Here is a 19893-nt window from a genome sequence, read left to right as displayed (position 1 = left end):
GGCTGGCTTTGAACCATGATCCTTCTTATCTCTGCCTCCTGAGTAGCTAGGATTACAGGCGTCAGCCACTGGCGCCCAGAAGTTATATGTTAATGGTGTTTGGAGGTAGGGCCTTTGGGAGGTGATTACCATTAGGTGAGGTCATGAGAGTGGGGCCCCCATGATGGCATTAATGGCTTCATAAGAAAAGGACTAGAGACAAATGCTAGCATGCTTGCTGTCTCACATGTGATGCCCTCTGCATGTTATGATGCTGCCAGAGGCCTTACTATTTATTTATTTATTTATTTTAGACAGGGTCTTTCTATGTTGTCCAGGCTGGCCTTGAATTCCTGGGCTCAAGTGATCCTCTTGAGACTCAGCATCCCTAGTTAGAACTATAGGTGTGTGTCACTGCACCTGCCATGCTCTTGGACTTCTCAGTTTCTAGAACCATGAGCTAAATAAACTTGTATTCCTTATAAATTATCTGGTCTCAAGTATTTTATTATAGCAACTTAGAACAGACAAAGACAACACCTGACACAGAAACAACTGGGGCTTCAGTTTTCTTGGAGTTCCAAGAAGTACACCTGCAGCAGGAAGCAAATGGTAGAGCAGCTGACCTCAGGGGAAGGAGGAAATCTCAGCAGGTTAGTTTCCATCTATCACACTTGCCTTCCTCCAAATTTGCCTGCGTCCCCAGTTCCAGGGTTCTGAATCTAGAAAAAAGCCAACAATTCTTCCCTGGGGATCCCCTCTGAGCTCAGATGAATACTTCCTTTTATTCAAATGTCACGTTCCCTGTTGTTTCATTTGGTTTTATTTACTGCGACTAAACACTAATCCATGGGGATCCACACAGCAACAGGGATTTTTATAACCAGGTAACACTTTTTAAAAAACGTATTCTTCAAGCTTTGCTCTTCCTTTTCGCCACTGGGACTGCTGACTGTGGAATTAAGAAGTAACGAAGTCCCTTAGGGCCTGGGCACCTGGGGTGTGAGGGCTGCAAAGAATGGAAAAACAATGTTTGGGATGGTAGGGAGCAGGTCCTGGGGTAGCCCCCCAACTCTTCCAGTTCTCATGTGTTCCCAAGAGTGCGAGCTCAGGGTTTCTGTGTGGCTCCCTCCTACACTCCTACTGGAGGTATCCACATGCCTCTGGACCACCTGGTTGTCCCCAGTGGTAGGGGAGACATCTCCTCTTGGGAGGTGAGCCCCACAAGACTTGGCTCTTGGTGAGTGTACTCTGTTGCTCCCTAGCATTGTAACACCAGGCAGGTCCTTTCAATTCACAGAGTATACACCTTGAACTGAGGCTAAGTATTCAAGGAGTTGTCCATTCCCTGCTATGCCCCAGGCTCTATTCTAAGTACTAAAAAGCAAACAAGAAAAAATCGTGACCTTCAGAGACAGACAATAAATTAAGAGAATATTAACATAAATGTTGTAACGATAAATGAAACAGGCTAAGGGGTACATGTGTGTGTGTACATATTGGGGTGTAGATAGGGCTGTCAAGGAAGGTCTCTGGGGAAGTGACATTTGAACACAGACTTGAAAAGCACTTCAATCCACGGCACAAGATAAGCTTACTAATGACAGAGTGAAGAAGTGAGAGCTGTCCAATGACCAAGCTGGGACAGTCCAACATCTACAAGGCCAGGACTTGCCCTGGGGAAGGACTTGTAAAGGAGACAGTGGGAGAGGGCTGATGGAGTGGCTCAAATGATAGAGCTCCTGCCTTGCAAGCATGAAGCCCTGAGTTCAAATGCCAGTATTGCCAAAAAAAAAAAAAAATCAAGGAGGCAGTGGGAGTGAACAGCTTTGGAACACTTACAGAACTCTCCGTGTGGAAGGCACTGCAGTGAACCCTGTGCTGTGTTTGATGGTGCTGTCTACCCTTCCCTTGCTTCTGAGAAAGGTGGGGTCTCTGGGCTGTTGAGTTCACTGAGAATCAAGATGGGCAGTGAGGGGGTGGAGGGGACGAGCCAGGGTCAGGAGTAGCTGTATTCCTAAAGAACCTGCATCTGGGAGCTGTGTGGTGAAAGGTCAGTAGGGGAAACCCTTGATCTTATTAGTGCTCAAAGCAGACTCTAGAGACAGACTTTAAGTTATTTGCTGTAGGGTATAACATGAAGCCCTTTTAGATTCCCCATAAAATCACTAGTCACATCTTCATGGCTCACAAATGCTTTTGTGTGAGTGGACTCATGGTAAGTGATGGGGACTTGAGTACGTACCAAGTTCACACCATCAGGATGAACCATGTAACAGTGGGCGAGGACCCAGAGTGGCCAGCTAACAACATTCCAGAACACCTCCTATGAGGACATTCACTGTGATGAATTAAACACATTCTCTGCCCCAAGGAGTTCACAGTTTCACACAGAATGTTTTCTTTATTGTCTATCTTTCGAGTAAAATATAAGCTGCTAAGGGTGGAACTCTGTGCCACTGCTTTGAATTACACCTAGAGCCTGGCCATGGCAGGCTGTTCAAGACTGAATGAATGAATGACTACCTGCACCATTATGTGGTACACTGACCTCACCAGGACTATTCAAACAATTACTTGTCAGCTCCCTGCCACACAGGTCCCTGTGGAATAAAAAAAGAAAAGAAAACCCAAGTATATATGCAACACTTGCTATGTAGAAGATCACGTGGTAAGCATCATGATTTAGTGGGTAATCAGATGAACAGCCTACTCTCAAGTCTAGCAGGAGGCAAAGATCTGTCTATCAAAACCAACCAACTGGGTTAGAGACTTGACTCAAGTGATAGCATGCCTACTTAGCAAGTGTGAGGCCCTAATTTTAACCCCCCAAAACTGCCATAAATAAATAAATAAATAAATAAATAAATAAATAAATAAATAAAACCCATAGCCAACCAACCAACCCACCAACCAAACACAAATCAACTCCCTCCACTCCAGCAAACCAAACCAACCCCCTCCCACACACAAATAACAACAAAAACAAATGAGACACATAAAGGGGGGAAAGTGCTTAGTGTCATAAAAGAAGGAAAGTCCTTGTCTAAAGAATAAAAATGTGCTGGGTATGGTGATACATAGGTGTAATCCTAGCAACTTGGAAGGTAGGAGGATCGAGGTCCAAGGCTGGCCTGGGCAAAAGTATAAGACCCTATCTGAAAACAAACAAACAAACAAACAAACTAAAAAACCAGAAGGACAAGGGGAATGGCTCAAGTGGTAGAGTGTTTGCCTAGCAAGCACAATGCCCCTAGTTCAATCCCCAATAGTACCAAAAAAGAAAAAGAAAAAGACTACAAGGCCAGCCTGGGCTACATCGCAATACCCTACTTTTCCAAACAGAAAAAGAAAGAAAAATGAAAAATGTGACTTCCAGCTAGGGAAGTTAGCCAATACAACAGAAGGCAAAAAAAAAACAGTAGTAGCCACCATTTACTAGGCACTACTGTTTGAGAGCGCCTGCCCCAGCAAGTATGAGGCCCTGAGTTCAAACCCCAGTACCACCAAAAACAAAAACAAAAACTAGGCACTACTGTTTGAAAGGCACAATGCTGAGCACTTTTGTACATTATTTCATTGAATTCTTTCAACATTTCTTTTAAAACAGTACAACTCATAATGGGTTCCCAGATCCTAGGGGCTTATTAAAACACCAAATCTTGAGCACCACCCTACACCTAATAGATCAGAAGTAGCATTTGATCAAGACCACCAGGGAACTTGTATCACCACAAATGTTGTGAAGCACTGGCTCAAAATTGCATTGTCTTCATTTTACAGATGAAGAAACTAAGCCTGAGAGAACTTAAGTGACAAGGGGTTTGCCCCAAGTTACAGTGCTAGAAAGAAAAGGAATGGAGCCATTGAAGCCAGGCCTGACCGCAAAGACTGAGTTTTAACCACTAAGCCAAACTTCACGGGCGAGTGGGCAGCTGAGCTGGATTCTAAGATGTGGGTAGAACTGGGGCATCCAGGGAATGGAGGGAAGAAAGTGGACAGTAGGTTAGAGGAGCTGGTGACAGCTAAAGTCCAGAGAAGGGCCTCCAGGTGGGCTTAGGACAGAGTTCTTAGTTTCAGCCTGGCTGCAGCTCAAGAAGTCTGAAGGGGTCAGTGAGAAAAGGCAGATGGCTTCCACAATCTTAGCCAAAGGGGGCTGTGGGAGCTTCTTTGCAGAAATGACTCAAACAAGAAAGACTTAATGGGCTCACATTTTAGGTACATTTCTGCCTCTCCCTCACCAGCCAATCTTGAGGGCAGGTGAATGGACTGTTTCCATAAGTCAGGATGATATAATGAAGAAAAGGCACTTGGCTTCTACCTCGAGGAAGTCACCTTAAGGTCAAGGCAGCAGGAGTTTAGTTCTTAATTTAAAAATAAATAAATAAATAAGGGGAAAAAGGGATCTAGGCAGCTCAGAACCTTACTTAGTACCAACAGAAGAAAGAAAAAAGATATTTTCCCCAACTCAAAGCACCAGTACAATGAAGTGCAAACTGTCTTAACTGAGCAACTATAATTGGGCTAATGATCTGAAAATCTGAAAAGCAAAGGAGATTTCTCTACTTTTGTGGATTTTAGTTTGAAACTGTCCTGAAGTACTAGAGAGTAAAAGCTGAGCTACAAAGAGCACTGTACACACCTACTCCTACACCCATCCATGTACTAGAGGAAATGCGACAAACATGGTAGGAAGATAGAGGTCCAAGGCCGGCCTGGGCAAAAGCACAAGATCCTATCTGAAAAATTAAAGCAAAAAGGGCTCAAGTGGTAAAGAGTTTGCCTAATAAGCACAAGGCCCCAAGTTCAAACCCCAGCAACCCTTGCCTGGTTTAGTAGTGACCATCTGGATTATAGGCCAAGAAAGCAGACAGGGAGCTCTACTGCCTTTGCACCTCACAACAGAGAACTCTCAACTGGTTGATAGATCGGCAGCAGAGAGGGTTGGTTCAAAATATAATACAGACTAACAGGGATCTAGGGAAAGGACAGAGTCACGGGAAAGAGGGAATCTGCCACCATTTATTTTGTGGTAACAATGTGTCAGGCTCAGTGTTAACTGTTTTCCAGCCAGTCTCTCTTTTCATCTTCCTAACAACTCCCTAAGGTAGTATTACCCTCATTTTTATAGATGAGAAAGCACAGACAGAGACAGCCTGACTCCATTGAATGTGTAAAGTCACCAGTAAAGTTACAATCATGGGTGTGGAACTGCCTCAAGCTGAGAGTGATTAAAGAGAAGTAGCTGGAAGCAATTTGTGGCTGGGTGGGAGCAGGTAGTGGGAAACAGACATGGATCAGATAGTTCCCTATGCAGATCAGGCCACCTGGGGAGACTCCAGAGGGGAAGCAGCTGTAATGTCTAGGTGCTTGGCGTTCACTTGCTGGCTAGAGGTATCTTGGATTTTCCTAGATTCTGGCTTGAGGTCCTAAATCTTTGGGCCAAGCTTCCTAATAGAGTGCTGCTTTGTCAGTCCAACTCAGGCATTGTGTGATACTCTAGTGCGTAATAACTGTAGGACTCACCTCATTCTTTTCGTGATCTCTGAGTGTATATACCTGTATATACCTCTCTCACCACTTAGGAGCCCAGCATTCCAAGAAGGAAACTGGGAGGCAGGTGGTTGTGGTGCTGAGGTTTTGGACTCAGCTCAGGTTAGGGACTCCAGCAGTGCTGCTTAGTAGCCAGTAAGAACTGAGGAACTGTGTACTCCTGGACACTGGGAATGAGACCACTGTGTTCCGGGTTGTCAGTGCTTACTGAGATGACACATACACAGCACCTGCACAGTAAATCCTCAGCGCTTGGCTCTGCCCCTTCCAGGTGGCTCATGGAATTTGTGTGAGAAGTGGGAGTAAGGCCAGGGCCTAGGTCCCCTCCAGGGGAACCTCAGTCAACAGGCACTGCACTTGAACCCCCAGAAAGCACTGAGCTTCTGTCAGCATACAGCGTTCCAAGTTATGGTGTCCAGTTTCAAAACAGAAAATAAACAGCTGGCTATTTCTCAGGCTCAAGGAGCTGAGGTTTGATGAAGTGGTGAAAAGCCCTTCTAAGCAGCTGGGATTATAGCTGTGCACCACCAGGCCTGCTTGTTTTTGAGACAGGGTTTTGCTAACTCCCCCACCCCCACCCCCACCCCAGCCCCCTTGGGCCAAGGCTGGCCTTAAACTATGATCCTATCTCCCACCTCCCAAGAAGATGGAATTCTCACACCCAGCTGATAATTCTTTATTGTAACTGAGTCAACCAACCATCCAAAGGCAAATGAATACATTATTCAGAACAGGATCTTGAAACAGCATTGGCAGCAACAGAAATTCACCCAGATGGGCACTGCCCACAAATTCTGAGTATCTGTTCTAGGGAGTCTTTTGATTGCAAGAGCAAATAAGGGAGAGCTTATCATAGGATATATGTGATCAGTAAACTAAGGAAGATAGGCTCTTATGAAAATGTAGTAACAGTGTAGCAGGGAGGAAGATCAGAAGAAAACAGACAGGCCTGAGTTCTGATAAAGTAGCAGGGGAGAAGGGATGGCATAGCAGAAAGATAAAACCTGAAGAATTCAAAGGTGAAGAAGGTCACATAGCACTAGTGAAGTAGCCTATAGAATTGCATGTAACCATATATGGGTTAAACCTTGTTTTTTAATTTTATTGCCTCTGTAACTTGCTTGCAAGGGTACATAAGGTGAGACCCCTTTGTTCTCTGGGCTCAGCCTTTGGACAGGAGTCCACTGGGTCTGTGCTGGTACGATAAAACGTTGCTTCCTGCTAAACTGCCTCAGTTAGCAACCTCCCACAACAATAGGACCCTAGTAGAGTTGGGTCTCTCAGAATCAAATTGGAAGGTCTAGATCTGCAGCACCCCCAAGGTGAGTCTTTACCCATTTCATGAGTGTCAGCCACTCTGCATGGGCCTTCTCCATTCTCCTCTCACCTGGACTCTATATAAACTCTTTTTTTGAAGTGCTGGGAAATTGAACCCAGGGATATGCACATGCTAGGCAAGTGCTCTACCACTGAGCTACATCCCCAGCCCTTGGTTTTTTGAGACAGGGTCTCACTATTAAGTTTAGGTTAGCCTTGGACTCATGATCCTCTGTCTCCACCTCTCAGCTTTCCCCCTCCTGAGTACTAGGATTACAGACGGACACCACCACACCCTGCCTCTTCACAAATTTTTCTTTACCTCATTGCTTCTGCTTCCTCAAAACTGCAGCTTGCAAGGGCTCCTCAAAGTCTCACTCCATCTCTTGGTGGTTCTCTGCCAATTCAGCTTTGATCTCTGTAGCTAAGTGTCTCTATCTAGTTCCAAGTTCTGAGAGAGAGGAGAATGCATCTTTCTTTCCCACTAGGTCATATCACAGATTCCTGGTGAGTTCATGAATTGGGGCTGTTCTTGGGTCTGATGTCTGGTCCAGTAAGCTTTGACTAGGGGGTGGGGATGAAGCAAGATTTTATGGGAGAAAACACAGCTGTCTTGGGCTGCCTCTATACAAACAGGAGTTGTAGAAGTTTTTCTCAGAAAAGGATGTGGGAATAACAAGTACTGGGGCTGACATGTTGAATATATCTCCACATTAGACAGTCCTATTTCAGCTCTCCCTTACCTCTGTAGCTATGGACAACCGTACCAGGTAGTAGGTGGACAAAGGGACTATCTGACTAGATACCACCTGTCCCCTCCTTCCTTCTCTGTCAGTAGGCTCATGATCAGTGATATTCTCTTTTTTCTTGTATAGATTAACTTATTTAATCCCAGCTGCAACCTCTCTAACCCTCCTTTTTTTTTGTCACTTCTCAGTCATTATTCAGGGTAGTAGACTGCCGTAGCTATAAATTTTGTCTTCCAACACACCTTCCTTCTTCTCAGAGGAACTCTGCTCCCAGTCCATTTAGCACTGTCATTCACAGTGCCTCAGGCTCTACCACATGGGATGGATACTTGCCCCAAAGAAGACAGCGGAATGTCCATCCCCCTTGTCAGGAATGGGAGCAATTCAGGAAAGGTCATGTAAAGAACGTAGTCAAATTAGGACAAGCAAGGTTGAGAGACTGACAGAGGCAGATAGAGACTCAGAGAGATTTTTTTCAAGTCAACATATTTTCTTTTTAAAGTTCATATAGTCTAAGGTGGTCACCTGCAATCAAAGAGTTCTGACAAATACATAGTTTTCTCAAGTACATCGTTTGCTCTTTCCCCTTCTCTCCTCTGTAAATCCCTAAGTGACTCTAATCAGAGCTAACACACTAGCATTTGCATCTAGTCTATTTACTAGGCAGGAGGAGGACACATGAACCTCAAGCGGCCTAAGGTCCCTGCCCTATCTAAAGAACAGTAAGGATATTTCAACTTTGGTGAAGTTAAAGTTTCTGGAGTATCTATCAAAGAAGTAAAAGTGAAATGGAGAACTGGTAAGACAAACATGTTTAGAGTATAAAATAAGAAAACAGACCTAAACCCAAATGTATAAGTAATGATATTAAATGAAAATAGACTAAATGGTCCAGTTAAAAAACAAAGAGTCAGGCTATAAAAACCAAACTCAATATATGCTGTTTATAAGAGCTATATACAAAAGCACATAGATAAATAAAAGATGAAACTAAAAGGATGGAAAAAAATAAACATCACACCTTAACCAAAAAAAGATGGTATAGCTATACTCTCAGATAAAACAGAGCATAAAGCAAATAAAAACTTACTAGAGATTAAAAAAAAAGAAAAGTCAACTTCATAATGATGAAAAAAGCACAACTCAATGATGTCATGAGGAAGACAGGACAATTTTGTTTGTATGTACTTGGTAATATGGGCTAAAAGATATAAAACAAAAAAAAGGTAGAGAGGAATTCATAATCACACTTAAATATTTTAACACACTTCTCTACAATTGCAAACCTTAAACTGAGGGGACAGTGACTTCCCCAGCATAACAGAGCAGCATCGCACAAGACAACCTTTTGCTTCCTATACTGTGTGAGCTGTGGTGAGGTGGTATCTTGAGAGAAGGCCTCCTATTCAAGACTGAGGTACTCGGAGGGTCTTGAAAACAAAAAGCAATGGAAGCTCAGGGCATCCTGAGACACCTGGTCACAGTGTATGAGCAGCCAGGAGGTTTGTGGAGAGGGAGAGGCTTTAACCCAGGTGAGCTGAGAATTTAAAGGTGCTTGGGAAACAAAGGCAGTGGACTGTGGGCCCCAGCATTGCCTGAGGACCATTGTAGAAACAAAGCACTGAGCCTCCCCAGGCCGAGAGCTGAGGTTACAGGAACTTCCCATGAGCTGCCTACAACCAGCAGGCTTCAAGACTGAGCCACCACGGAGGCTTGAAAATCAAAGAATAATCACAGCTCAGGGAATTCTGGGACTCCTGGCCACAGTGTCTGGGCGGAAGACTGACACCAGTAGTGGATGTAGACAGGGAGAGTTTTTGATCTGAGGGCTCCTGGTAGGAGCTTGGGAAGCAGGGAAAGGCTCAGTGTTCCGGCCCTCCTGATGAGAGCAGTTTCACTGCCTGAGGATCATTTCGGAATAAAGCACCTAGCTTCCACAGGTAGAGAGCTCAGGTTACAGGAGCTCTCCACAAGCTGCCTTCAATCAGACAAGCTTTGAAACTGACCTAGCCAAGGGACTTGAAAAATCAAGGAATAATGGCAGCTCAGGGAGTTTTAGGATTCCTGGCCACAGTGCTGCAGGGAGTTGAGGGGCTTTGATGGATGAGTTGAGAAATTAAAGCAGTACCATGACCTCAGGCAGTGTAGGGCCTGAAGGTGGGTGGGCCACCCTCTCTGGCTACAGCAAGTCCCAGTACCTGAAGATCACTGAGAAACAACACTAAGCCTGTGACTGGCAGAGTGCTCAGCATTCATGAGATATCTGCTGACTTCAGGAGCTTGCTGCCAGTAGGGGCTTTTAGCACCAGACTTGGGGCTCATGTGAGATCCCCAGCCTTATCCCTTCCATAAGATGGTGAACTGCTAGAGAGAGTCTGAAAGAACTGAGACCTGCAGGTAGAGCAACAGAGTCTCTTGGTTCTCTGCCACCTGTGCACAGTTCAGTGAGCTATTAGTTTCCTTCACCATTAGGCACACCCTAAGGGTTCCATGTGTGTTGCCCCATGGGGCACAAAGTGAAGAGGACTATCCTACGGGGGAGGGGACAAGTGGGAACACGCCAGGCTCCTAGACTAAAAAGTGTGTGCAGCTAGCAGTGGCTTATAGTTCACAAAGAAGGGAAGCTTCTAAGGTGGAAGCAACATAGAAGAGGATAACTGACCCTGTACCAGCTAAGCTCTCAGCCCCCACATAACATCAACCCATACACAAGGAAACACAAGACTCCAGCTAGTTCTCCTGAGTGGTGCTGGGGACCAGGTCTGGTGCCCTGAGTACATGGGCAAAAGTTTGGCTACTGAGCTATTCACCAGTCCAGTGGTGAGAAACTACACGCAACCGTCCCACTACACAGTCCTTCCCGAACACTGAGAACACTTTGACATACAGGTTAACCATCTAAACTGAATTAGACAAAATCTTGATCAAGTGCCTCTCTCTTACATATCCAAAATCCAGTATTTCAGATGAGTGGGAAACTAATAAATCATTAAGGGTAACGAGTGAAATTAGCAGGCATTTCAAAGCTCCTGATAGGTGACTCAAGAGGAGAGGTTCACTCAATAAAGCAAACCCAAAGACAAAATGCTTTTGTATCATCTATTATTCCTCTGTGACTGAGGCCTGTCAAAGGAACTTGTTTTTTCTACATATCCTTTGAAAAGCAAGTGATGTATATCTTCTTGGTAGGTCAGAACCCCATCCTTCCTTCCTTTGAGAGTGCTCTTACTGGCTCCCCATCTACACCTTCATTAGAGGAACACTGATCTGCCCCTTGTGTGTGGCAATGCCCTCATTTTCATGCTTCCAAAGATTCTGAGGTCCTTAAGGCCAGAGTCTATAAATGTTTTGATCTGTTCTATTTATTCCCACTCCTCTTGGCCTTGCAACCAATGCATGCATACTGAAGGAAAGAATGAAAGAAGGAAGGAGGGAAAGAGGAAAAGAAGAAGTATTTTGCACTACAACCAGAAAAGAAAAAACAGAATAGACCATCACCTGAAAGCAGAATCCGTGAACTGGTGACTACCTGCCCTCACATTGCTTGACTGTGCTACCATGAAAATACAATTCTCCCTGATAACCATGGAAACCAAGATGAAGGCGCTATGCTGAGGGCTGCTTTTTTCAGAGATCTAAAAACTAGAGGCCTGAATCCAGAAAGACAAAGAAATCCCAAGTGTTCTAGGTCAGAAGAAAATCCTTTCCCTAAAGGCTCAGACAAAGCAGCATTCTTTCTTTCTTTCTGTTTTTTTTTAAAGCAGCATTTTCTAGCAACATTTTTTTCATCTCTAAAATCTCACCAGGCTTCCACAAGGGCTTGGGAACTGCGAGGGATTATAAAACAACTCAGGCCTCTCTTGTGTGCTTCTGTCCCTTAGGAGCCAGCTGCTATGAAGCAAGATCACTGGGAGCTGGACTTACTGTTATTATAAAACATACTGAGAACCAGCAGAGGAATAGATACATATATATAAAATGATTTTATGTAACCTCAAATGAACATAGCTTGCTATGGAAACAGTTCCATGGATCATTGTGTTGTTCACAGGTCTATCACCACCAGCTCTTAGAGGGTGTACAAACACATAGTAGGTATTCCATAGATACTTATTGAATAAATGAAGAATTAAGTTAGAATGTAGGGAAAGAATGATTCCCGGTAAAATGCGCACCCTCTCCACTACCCAATGCCAACACTCTGTTGGGTCCTGAGCGAAAATCCGAGTCCTGTCCTGGTTCTGGGTCCAGTTTCTCTATTTGCAGGAGACAGCTGGATTACAAGGTTTCCTAGGCATCTTCCAGCTCTGACAGTCAATCACTGCAATGTGCTTTTTTTGGTGGTAGCACATGCCTGGCAGTTTTCTTTCCCTCAGAGGGAATCTGATACCCCATCTACTCAAGTAAATTAATGTTCCTATCCTGCCTGACTCATTGGGTAGGAACAACAGATACACATGCCAATGTAAAACAGAAGGCAAAGGGGGCTGGGGCCCAGAACCCGAAAAGGGGTTTTAGAATCACATACATAGTAACTGAAGTGTGATTAATCTACTACAAACGCTTCTTTAGCTAATTATTTTAATACTTACATTAACAGCACTATCTATGGCCCCCTCTATGCCTGGCACCATGCTAAGTAAGCCTTTACACTTAATCCTCACAGCAACCTGTGAGCCAAGTACTATTATTATGTACTTTTAACAGACTTGGAATCGATGTGGCTCAAGGTCACGGGGCTAGTAAGTGGTAGAACTACAACTTGAACCCAGGGCTGACCGACTCGGGAGTTCTGGCTCTTCAAATGGCTTTCCCGTCTGTTCTTCACTGCAGTCTAAGAGGGAGGCAGGGCAGAGGTTTCTCCATCTTAAGTGTCTGTGAGCCTCACGATTTGCACAAAATACAGAAGCCCCAGTGGGAGTAGGGGGGCCCCAGACTTGTTCCTGCATTCTCGGTGAAGGCTCTTCCCATCCCAAAGGTCGGGTTCTTCCTCTTGCACATGTCTGATACACTCGCAAAGCCCTCTGGTTGGAGGCAACGGCGGGATTTGATGCTCCGGGCCCGGCGGGGAAACTAAGGCACCAACGCGGCAGAGCGCGGGTAGCAGCGAGACGCGGGCCCGCGGGCGGCCAAAGAAGCCCCTCACGGTCACACCAGGCCCCGTTCCCCGAGCGCGACCACACGCTCAGCCTCTGCCAGGACCGTGCGACGCCACCGCAGGCGGTCGCCTGAAGAAGCGCCCCGGGTCCCGGTAGGCTACTTCGAGGCGCCGAGCCCACCCCGGCCGCCCCCTACCCGCACCCGGGCATCCCGGGCCCGCGGGCGGAACCGGCGCCCCTTACCTCGCAGGGAACCCTTAGGGCCGCGGCCGCGGTGCCCTGGTAGCCGCCCCCGCCGCCGAAGCCGCAGCGCAGCCCGAGGACTGCGGCGCGCGGCCAGAGGGGCAGGCGGACCGGCGCCGCGAGCCCCGCCCGGGCACAGCTGCCAGCGGCTCCCGCGGGCCGCCGCCGTCACGTGACGCGCGAGGCTGGGGATGCCGGGAGCGGGAGGGGCCGGGAGGGGAGCGCAAGGGAGACCCGATGCGAGCGGACGGGGCCTCGGGTGCGGCCAAAGCGCGCTTGTGGAACGATGATCCAGAAGTGGCAGAAATAGAACCAGTGGGCGGGAACTGCAGGGAGGCCTGCGAAGGAGGTCCACGCAAAGAAGGTTCTTCCGAGCTTACCTACGGTGTAATGGGCAGTTTCAGGAGGTGGTGAGCTCCGCGCGGGTGTGCATCTAGGGGCTGGCTTTGTGGATGGATCACTCTGACCCCTGGCGAGGGGCCATATACTGGGCGCATGTGTGGAAATGTCTGTAAAGCACGTGGGATCATGCTGTAAATGTTGTGTTAAGTGTCAGTTGCTGCTACTGCCGCTACTCCTGCTGTTATTATGCACAGAAGAGAATAAAACTGTTATGGTTCTTGTGCTCATGAAATTAATTCTCTGGTGGAAAAGACAGTCGTTTTAAGTTGACTTAAGCAGTACGAATTTAAAATTATGGTAAGTGCATGCGAGAAGCCCCAGTTTAAAATCAGGGGTAGACAGGAGCCATGTGGCTCGTCTGTAATCCTAGGTAACCAGGAGACAGAGATTAGGAGGATCTCAGTTCAAGCCAACCTCGGCAAATAGTTCACGAGACCCTGTCTTGGAAAACCCTTCACAAAAAGGGCTGGTGAAATGGCTCAAGGTGTAGTAGGCCCTGAGTTCAAACTCCAGTACCGATAAATAAATAAATAAATGAAAAATAATAATAAATAAATAAATAAATAAATAAATGAAAAATCAGGGATGGCTCGTTGGGGAAACAGAAAATGTCATTTATCTGAAGTTCTTTTATTTCAAGGGAGAAGAGTCTGAGCTCAGACAGCTAGTTAGGGGCCTGATCATGCAGAACTTGGTAGGCCATGATAAATATTTTACAACTTTATGTAAAAGCCAAGGAAGGATTGTAGGCTATTTGATACCTTTTTAAAATAATGTCAGCTACTCCCGCTGAGGAAAAACAACAGTTAAGGTTGTAAGCAGAGAGTGATTAATAAGAAGACTTGGACTGGAGTTATGGTAGTGGAATTGGAGATGGATTTGAGGTAATTTTTGAAGTAGAATCACATTTGGCTTCATCTGGAAAACTAGGGGAATTCCCAGTCTTCTAGTTTAACCTACCGACTAGCCCATGAAATGGAAATGTTGTAAGAACATATTTGGAGGTGAGGGGAGATCAAGAACTCAATTTTGAACTTGTTAAATTTGAGGTGCCAGTGTATCATCAAGTGCAGTGTCTTAGAAAGCAGCTGGATTTTAGAAGAGAATGTCAGCTACACAAACTTAACTGAGAGGAGCGCCTGTGGCTTATGCCTGTTATCCTAGCTACTTGGGAAGCTGAGATGGGAAGGATCCCCGGTTCCAGGCCAGCCTCGGGGAAAAATTTATGAGATTCCAATTTCAACGGGAAAAAAAAAGCTGGGTAAAATAGAAGGATCACCTGCCTGGACAAAAAGTGAGATCCTGGGCCAGCAGAGTGGTTCAAATGATAGAGTGCCTGCCTAACAAGCTCAAGGCCTTGAGCTCAAACCCAGTACCGCCAAAACAAAACAAAATACCTCACCAAGAATGCTGAGAAAAGAATTTAGCAGAATGAGGTACGAAGTAGCTAACCCTTGTGGTTCCACCAACCTGTCAGTTCCTAGGTCTACATAATGTATTCTGTTAAAATGTATTTCATCTATTATTACCATATTATGAATTTGGTATGACTGGGTGAGGTCTAAGTAACCATGTAGCTGATTTTTTTTTCCTTTTTCTTTTTCTTTCTATTGCTGCAGATCAAACCTAGGGCCTTGCACATGCTAAGCAGGGGTGCTATTATTGAGCTACACCTCCAGCCCAAGCTGTGCTTTACAAATGGAAAAGCAAAACCAAAAAAACTTGTACCTTATCTTAAAGACGATTTATTTTAAGACACAAACCTGTACACAAAGTCTCCAGATACAGTAGTAAGACCATGCTTAAGTCAGGTCAGATCAGACAGAGGTGAACTCACAGTACAATAAACTTGATTTAGTTTATTATTGATGACTGCCAAAGCTATCATAGATTTAATCCTTTGAAAAGTACCCCACTGTATGAAATTGGCAGTCTGGATATGACTGTCAATAAGCAATTAAAATCCTGGATTTGTGCCAGCCAACATTGTTTTGGTACTTCCATAAAACAGTGACTTTCAAAGGAGCACAACACCTGCTCTATGACAGCATGCTACATAGAAAATTATATTTTTTATATTAGTATTTATAAGATCATTTGCAAATAGTTGATTCCCCCCTTCTTTTTTGCCCTTATTTGTCCAGCGCATGCCTCTATCCTACCACTTGCTGCTTGATGATTTTTTTCCATCTGAGTAGACTTGCTTATCTTTGCACTGTGAAGCGTAGGTGGCATTTATTGTCAAATAAGTAGGTGAACATATACAATCTTCTTAGCCATGTGAACTTTGCTTTATAGAAAAACTAGGTTCCAGCAGAGTGATTTGTCCAGGCTGACACAGTGGTACCTGTCATCCTTTTCGGCTGCCAAGGATATTCCCCATTTATGAGTCTGTTGAGAAACAGAGCATGCCTTTCACTACAGGTGGAAATTCCAGTTACTCTACTTTTCCTGTGATACCAATACTGCATATTAAATACTTCCACACTAGCTTGAGAGCCACAGATAGAATGAAGTCTCTGGAGCAGTTCTCTTTGGTGACCATGGCAAGTGCAGCAAGTTAAGTTCTTAAAGCCATGTTCTCACTGACTGCCATGACAGTGGCAGGGTCCAAAGTTCTGAGCCTGTGGCTTTGGCAAGGTAAGTGGTGGCACCTAAAAAACAGAGAGGGTGTCCTCATGGCACCTGTTCTGGGGAGTGATCAAGTAACAAAAGGTTATGTTATAGTTGCCTAGCCTCTCAGTTGCTTTCTAGGCTTCCTGGTGATGCTAAACTTCCTATTAACCTTTTAATAAAACACCTTTTCCCTTAAAACTGTCCAAGTTGAATTTTGGTGTTTGCAACTAAAAAGTCTGATTCAAACGGTCATGTAGTAAAAGCTAGAGCTGTAACCCAAATGACCCACCTTGTTTACATTACATGTTGATGTTCCTATATCGCTGTGTTACTTTATATGTAAGCTGATTAATTAATATTCCATGTGACTGCACGGTGAGGCAGCCACTGGTGGAACACTCAATTTCAAATGCAGCACTGTCATTGTCAGTACATCTGCTTATGCAATTTAAAAACATTTTGGGGGGGGCCTCTGAAGATGTAAATAGAAAATGAAAACACTGTTACTAATGCGACTGAGAAAAAGATGAAAACAGACACTTAATGTCATCTTTAGCCTCAGTAGAATGATTGTTGGACCAAACCCAGCTTTTATAAATTTTACTTTTTGTGATGCTGGGGATAGAACTCAGGGCCTGGAGCACGCTAGGCAAGTGCTCTACCACTGAGCTACATCCCAGCACCAGTGGTTTTATTTCTGAAGGAAAGCAGCACACTTTAAGAACATGCTTCATAATTATGAAAATATATCACCAGATTCTGTTTAAAAGACAAAGTGCATAAGTGATTTCGTAATGTTTTAATGTCTCAGTAACAATCTAAGTTTTGTACATATAACTTCTATGCTTTTGTGAACTTGTACTAAAGTAGGCAGCTATGGAAATAGCACCTATTACTACTAACAGCTGTTCATGGTCTACGCTGGGGTCCACAACATAGAATAGGGGAAAGACTGTTGTATGTCAAATTTATTGTAGCCTTTCAAAAAAACAGGCAGGTGTGTGTGTTGGGGGGGAATTCTTGTCAGTGGAATTTGGAACTGTAGTATATAAAACTAGCTAGCAGATGTCATAGGATTCTGTTTCTTGCTTTCTTCCCAAACAAAAGGGTCCAGACTTTTCTATGTTCTCAGTACTCACCCTTGATTCGTAACAGTTTATATAATGAACTAAATTAGCAATGAAATGTTGTAATGTCTGACTGACTCTCCTAAACATTGTAAGCCCCTTAAGGACAGGGACTATGACTGTATTCTTCTCTGCATCTTGTCCTGCGTTTTGTCTCCAGTTCTCCTCCCATCCCACCAGGGTTATATTTCTGAGGCCTGAACAATAGGTTGCATCCACTAATCAGTATTTTTCCCCTTTCAACTCAACTGTCATTTATTTAGTCCTGCTTGTATTCAAGTGGGTTTCAGAAATAGGGAAAAGATAATGACAATCGTTTTTCCCATACTGGCAATCCCTGCTACAGGGTATCCATATTCGTTTCTAGCGAAGGGCCGCTTCAGCAACATAGTCCACCTTGGTCACACTGGGTGTGAGTCAGTGCAGGAAGGAATCTTCCTTCTGGGCTTTTCAAACATTTATCCTAGTCCACCTTCTGGAACAATTACTTTGATAGGACAACCCTGTTCATCTCTCAGAAGCCCAACATAGGTCTTCTCCAGGTTGGACACCTCGAATCCCTCCAACCATTTCTCCAGCAGCATAGTTTCCACACCCCTTTAAGTACTCCAACTACAAACTCCCCTCTGGCAAGATGGCTACTCTTACCAGAGTCAGACCCGGGGACCTTAATGCTGTGGTTTTACTATTGAAACTTAAAACTGCTTTCATTCTGAGTTTTACTTCTTATTCCTAAAACACAGAAATTACAGAATTGGAAGAGACTTTAAACTAATTTACTAGTTACCTAGAGCAGATTTTGAGCCAATTAAATCCCCTGAATGCTTATGAAAACTAGATTTCTGTAGTGATTCTGATTCAATAGGTCTTTTGTTAAAAAGATTCCCAGGTGATTTGTTGTGCAAGTTGTTTTGGAAAGCATGTCTGCACATGAGGCCTGAAACTGCCTTATATAACACTCAATTCCTATATTCTTTCTACCATTACACTTAAACACTTCCTACCACTGGTGACTACCAAGTGTGAAAACCCTCCCTAGAATTCATTCATTGATTCTTAGGTGTATGACATCTGGCACCTATTTACTCTTAACAGAAAACCAGTTACCTGTGTAACACAAAGATACATTTACCTCAGAGTCCTTTTTCACTAAGAAAGTATTTAAAATATGCTATTTTACCATGTTATTTACACCTGGAACTAGGAAGAAACAGATAAAAGAAATAATTCTGGGTCCAAATTGTCTAGTACAAAGTTCCTGGGTTCCCTCCAGTCCTTCCTCTGTAAACTTAGGAAAGGTGAGACAAGAGTGGTCTAAGACTGATGTGCTTAAAGAAGAAAACAGGTTGAAAGAGAGAGGAGAAGAAAAAAAGCATCACAGGCTTTCTGTCAAGGCAGGAGTATGTAAGTACATCCTTCTCTTTTATTATGGGAGACCACTCAGGCACCCCTCTCCCTACCCCAGAGGTCCAATGCATGGTGAATGGCAGTTGCAGTGAAGCAGCACCAACCAAGAGTTGGCTTTGCCCTCAGGAGACAGCATTGTACCTCTCAGTACACTTCAAGTCAGGGAAAGATAAAGCAAAAGCTAGAATTGCTCTTTTTTAGTGCTAAACAACTTTTAAGCAGTAGCAAACTCAAAAGTGAGGGTTAGGTTAAAGAGGAAAAGGTAGGTACTGCAGTAAACATCTTTCCCTCCAACTTCTTTAGCAGCATTGTTTCACGAGGATAATACTTTATTAAGAATAATTCTTTTCAATTTAATGAATTTTAAGACTTTGCTTTTATGTTTAGTGAAGATTGTCTTTTAATTGTTTCTTATTATTCAGAGCTCTGGAAACCCCTGCTGTCATCAAGCATATATATAATGAGGGGAGACAATTGACAAAATAATTACGGAGAAATATATTCAATGATAATAAGTGAGAGAAAGAAACATAAAGCAGGGAAAGCGGGAAGATCGAGAACTAGGGAAGTCATATTAAAAAAAAAAAAAAAAAAAGAATGTCAGGCATAGTAGTCCAGATCTGTAATCCCAGCACTCAGGAGGCAGAGGCAGGAAGATCCTGAGTTCAAAGTCAGCCTCAGTCGGGCACCAGTGGCTCACGCCTATAATCCTGGCTACTCAGGAGGATCATGGTTCAAAGTCAGCCTGGGGAAATGAGACCCTATCTTTCAAAAAAAAAAAAAAAGGGTTGGTGAAGTGGCTCAAGGTGTAGGTCCTGAATTCAAACCCCTCCCTACCAAAAAAAAAAAATCAGCCTGGGCTACACAGTGAAATCCTGTCTCAAAAAAATTATTAGAGTAAACTATAAATTTAGAAAAATGCACGTAAGTGTACAGAAAGCTGAATCTTATAAATTGAAATATCCTATAGCCTATAAAGGACTTGGGTAAAGCCTCATTGACAAAAATGCCATTTAGGCGAAGACCTGAAGAAAGAAAGTAAGGCACTTGAAAACCTAAGGGAAGAGCATTCCATGTTGAGGAAACATGCTTTGGAAGGCCCTGAGGCCACGGCAGGTTTAAACTGAGGAAGCAAGCAGGCTATGGTGGCCGGAATGCAGTGAGGACATTGTTTAGAACCTCAGGGGCAAACAGGACTCTGGTTTTTAGTTCAAGTAAAATAGGAAGCCACTGGAAGGTTTTGAGTGACATGTTCTATTGAGGAGAACCATTCTGATTGTTGTGCTGAGAACACAAAAGTGGGAGGCAAGCAAACTAATCAGGAGGCTGTTGGAATAATCAGAAGAGAAGCAATGGTGGATTGGACCCGGCTGGTAGAAGTGAATTTGATGAGAAGTCAGA

The 19893-nt window shown here is 44.2% G+C and overlaps 1 protein-coding gene across 3 annotated transcripts in view; it reads right to left on the bottom strand.

Moving 5' to 3' along the window:
- Fbxo10 (F-box protein 10) overlaps positions 1–13064 on the bottom strand; it is a 43229-nt gene extending 30165 nt beyond the window's left edge. For all 3 annotated transcript variants that reach the window (XM_074051430.1, XM_020158184.2, XM_074051433.1), the window contains exon 1: positions 12941–13064. The gene's annotated coding sequence lies outside the window, so the exon portion shown is untranslated. The remainder of the gene's footprint in view (positions 1–12940) is intronic.
- Between the last annotated feature and the right edge of the window lie 6829 nt (positions 13065–19893).

This window comes from Castor canadensis, chromosome 13 (genome assembly GCF_047511655.1).
Source record: "Castor canadensis chromosome 13, mCasCan1.hap1v2, whole genome shotgun sequence".
Taxonomy (NCBI): domain Eukaryota; kingdom Metazoa; phylum Chordata; class Mammalia; order Rodentia; family Castoridae; genus Castor; species Castor canadensis.
This window is presented reverse-complemented; position numbering and strand designations above follow the sequence as displayed.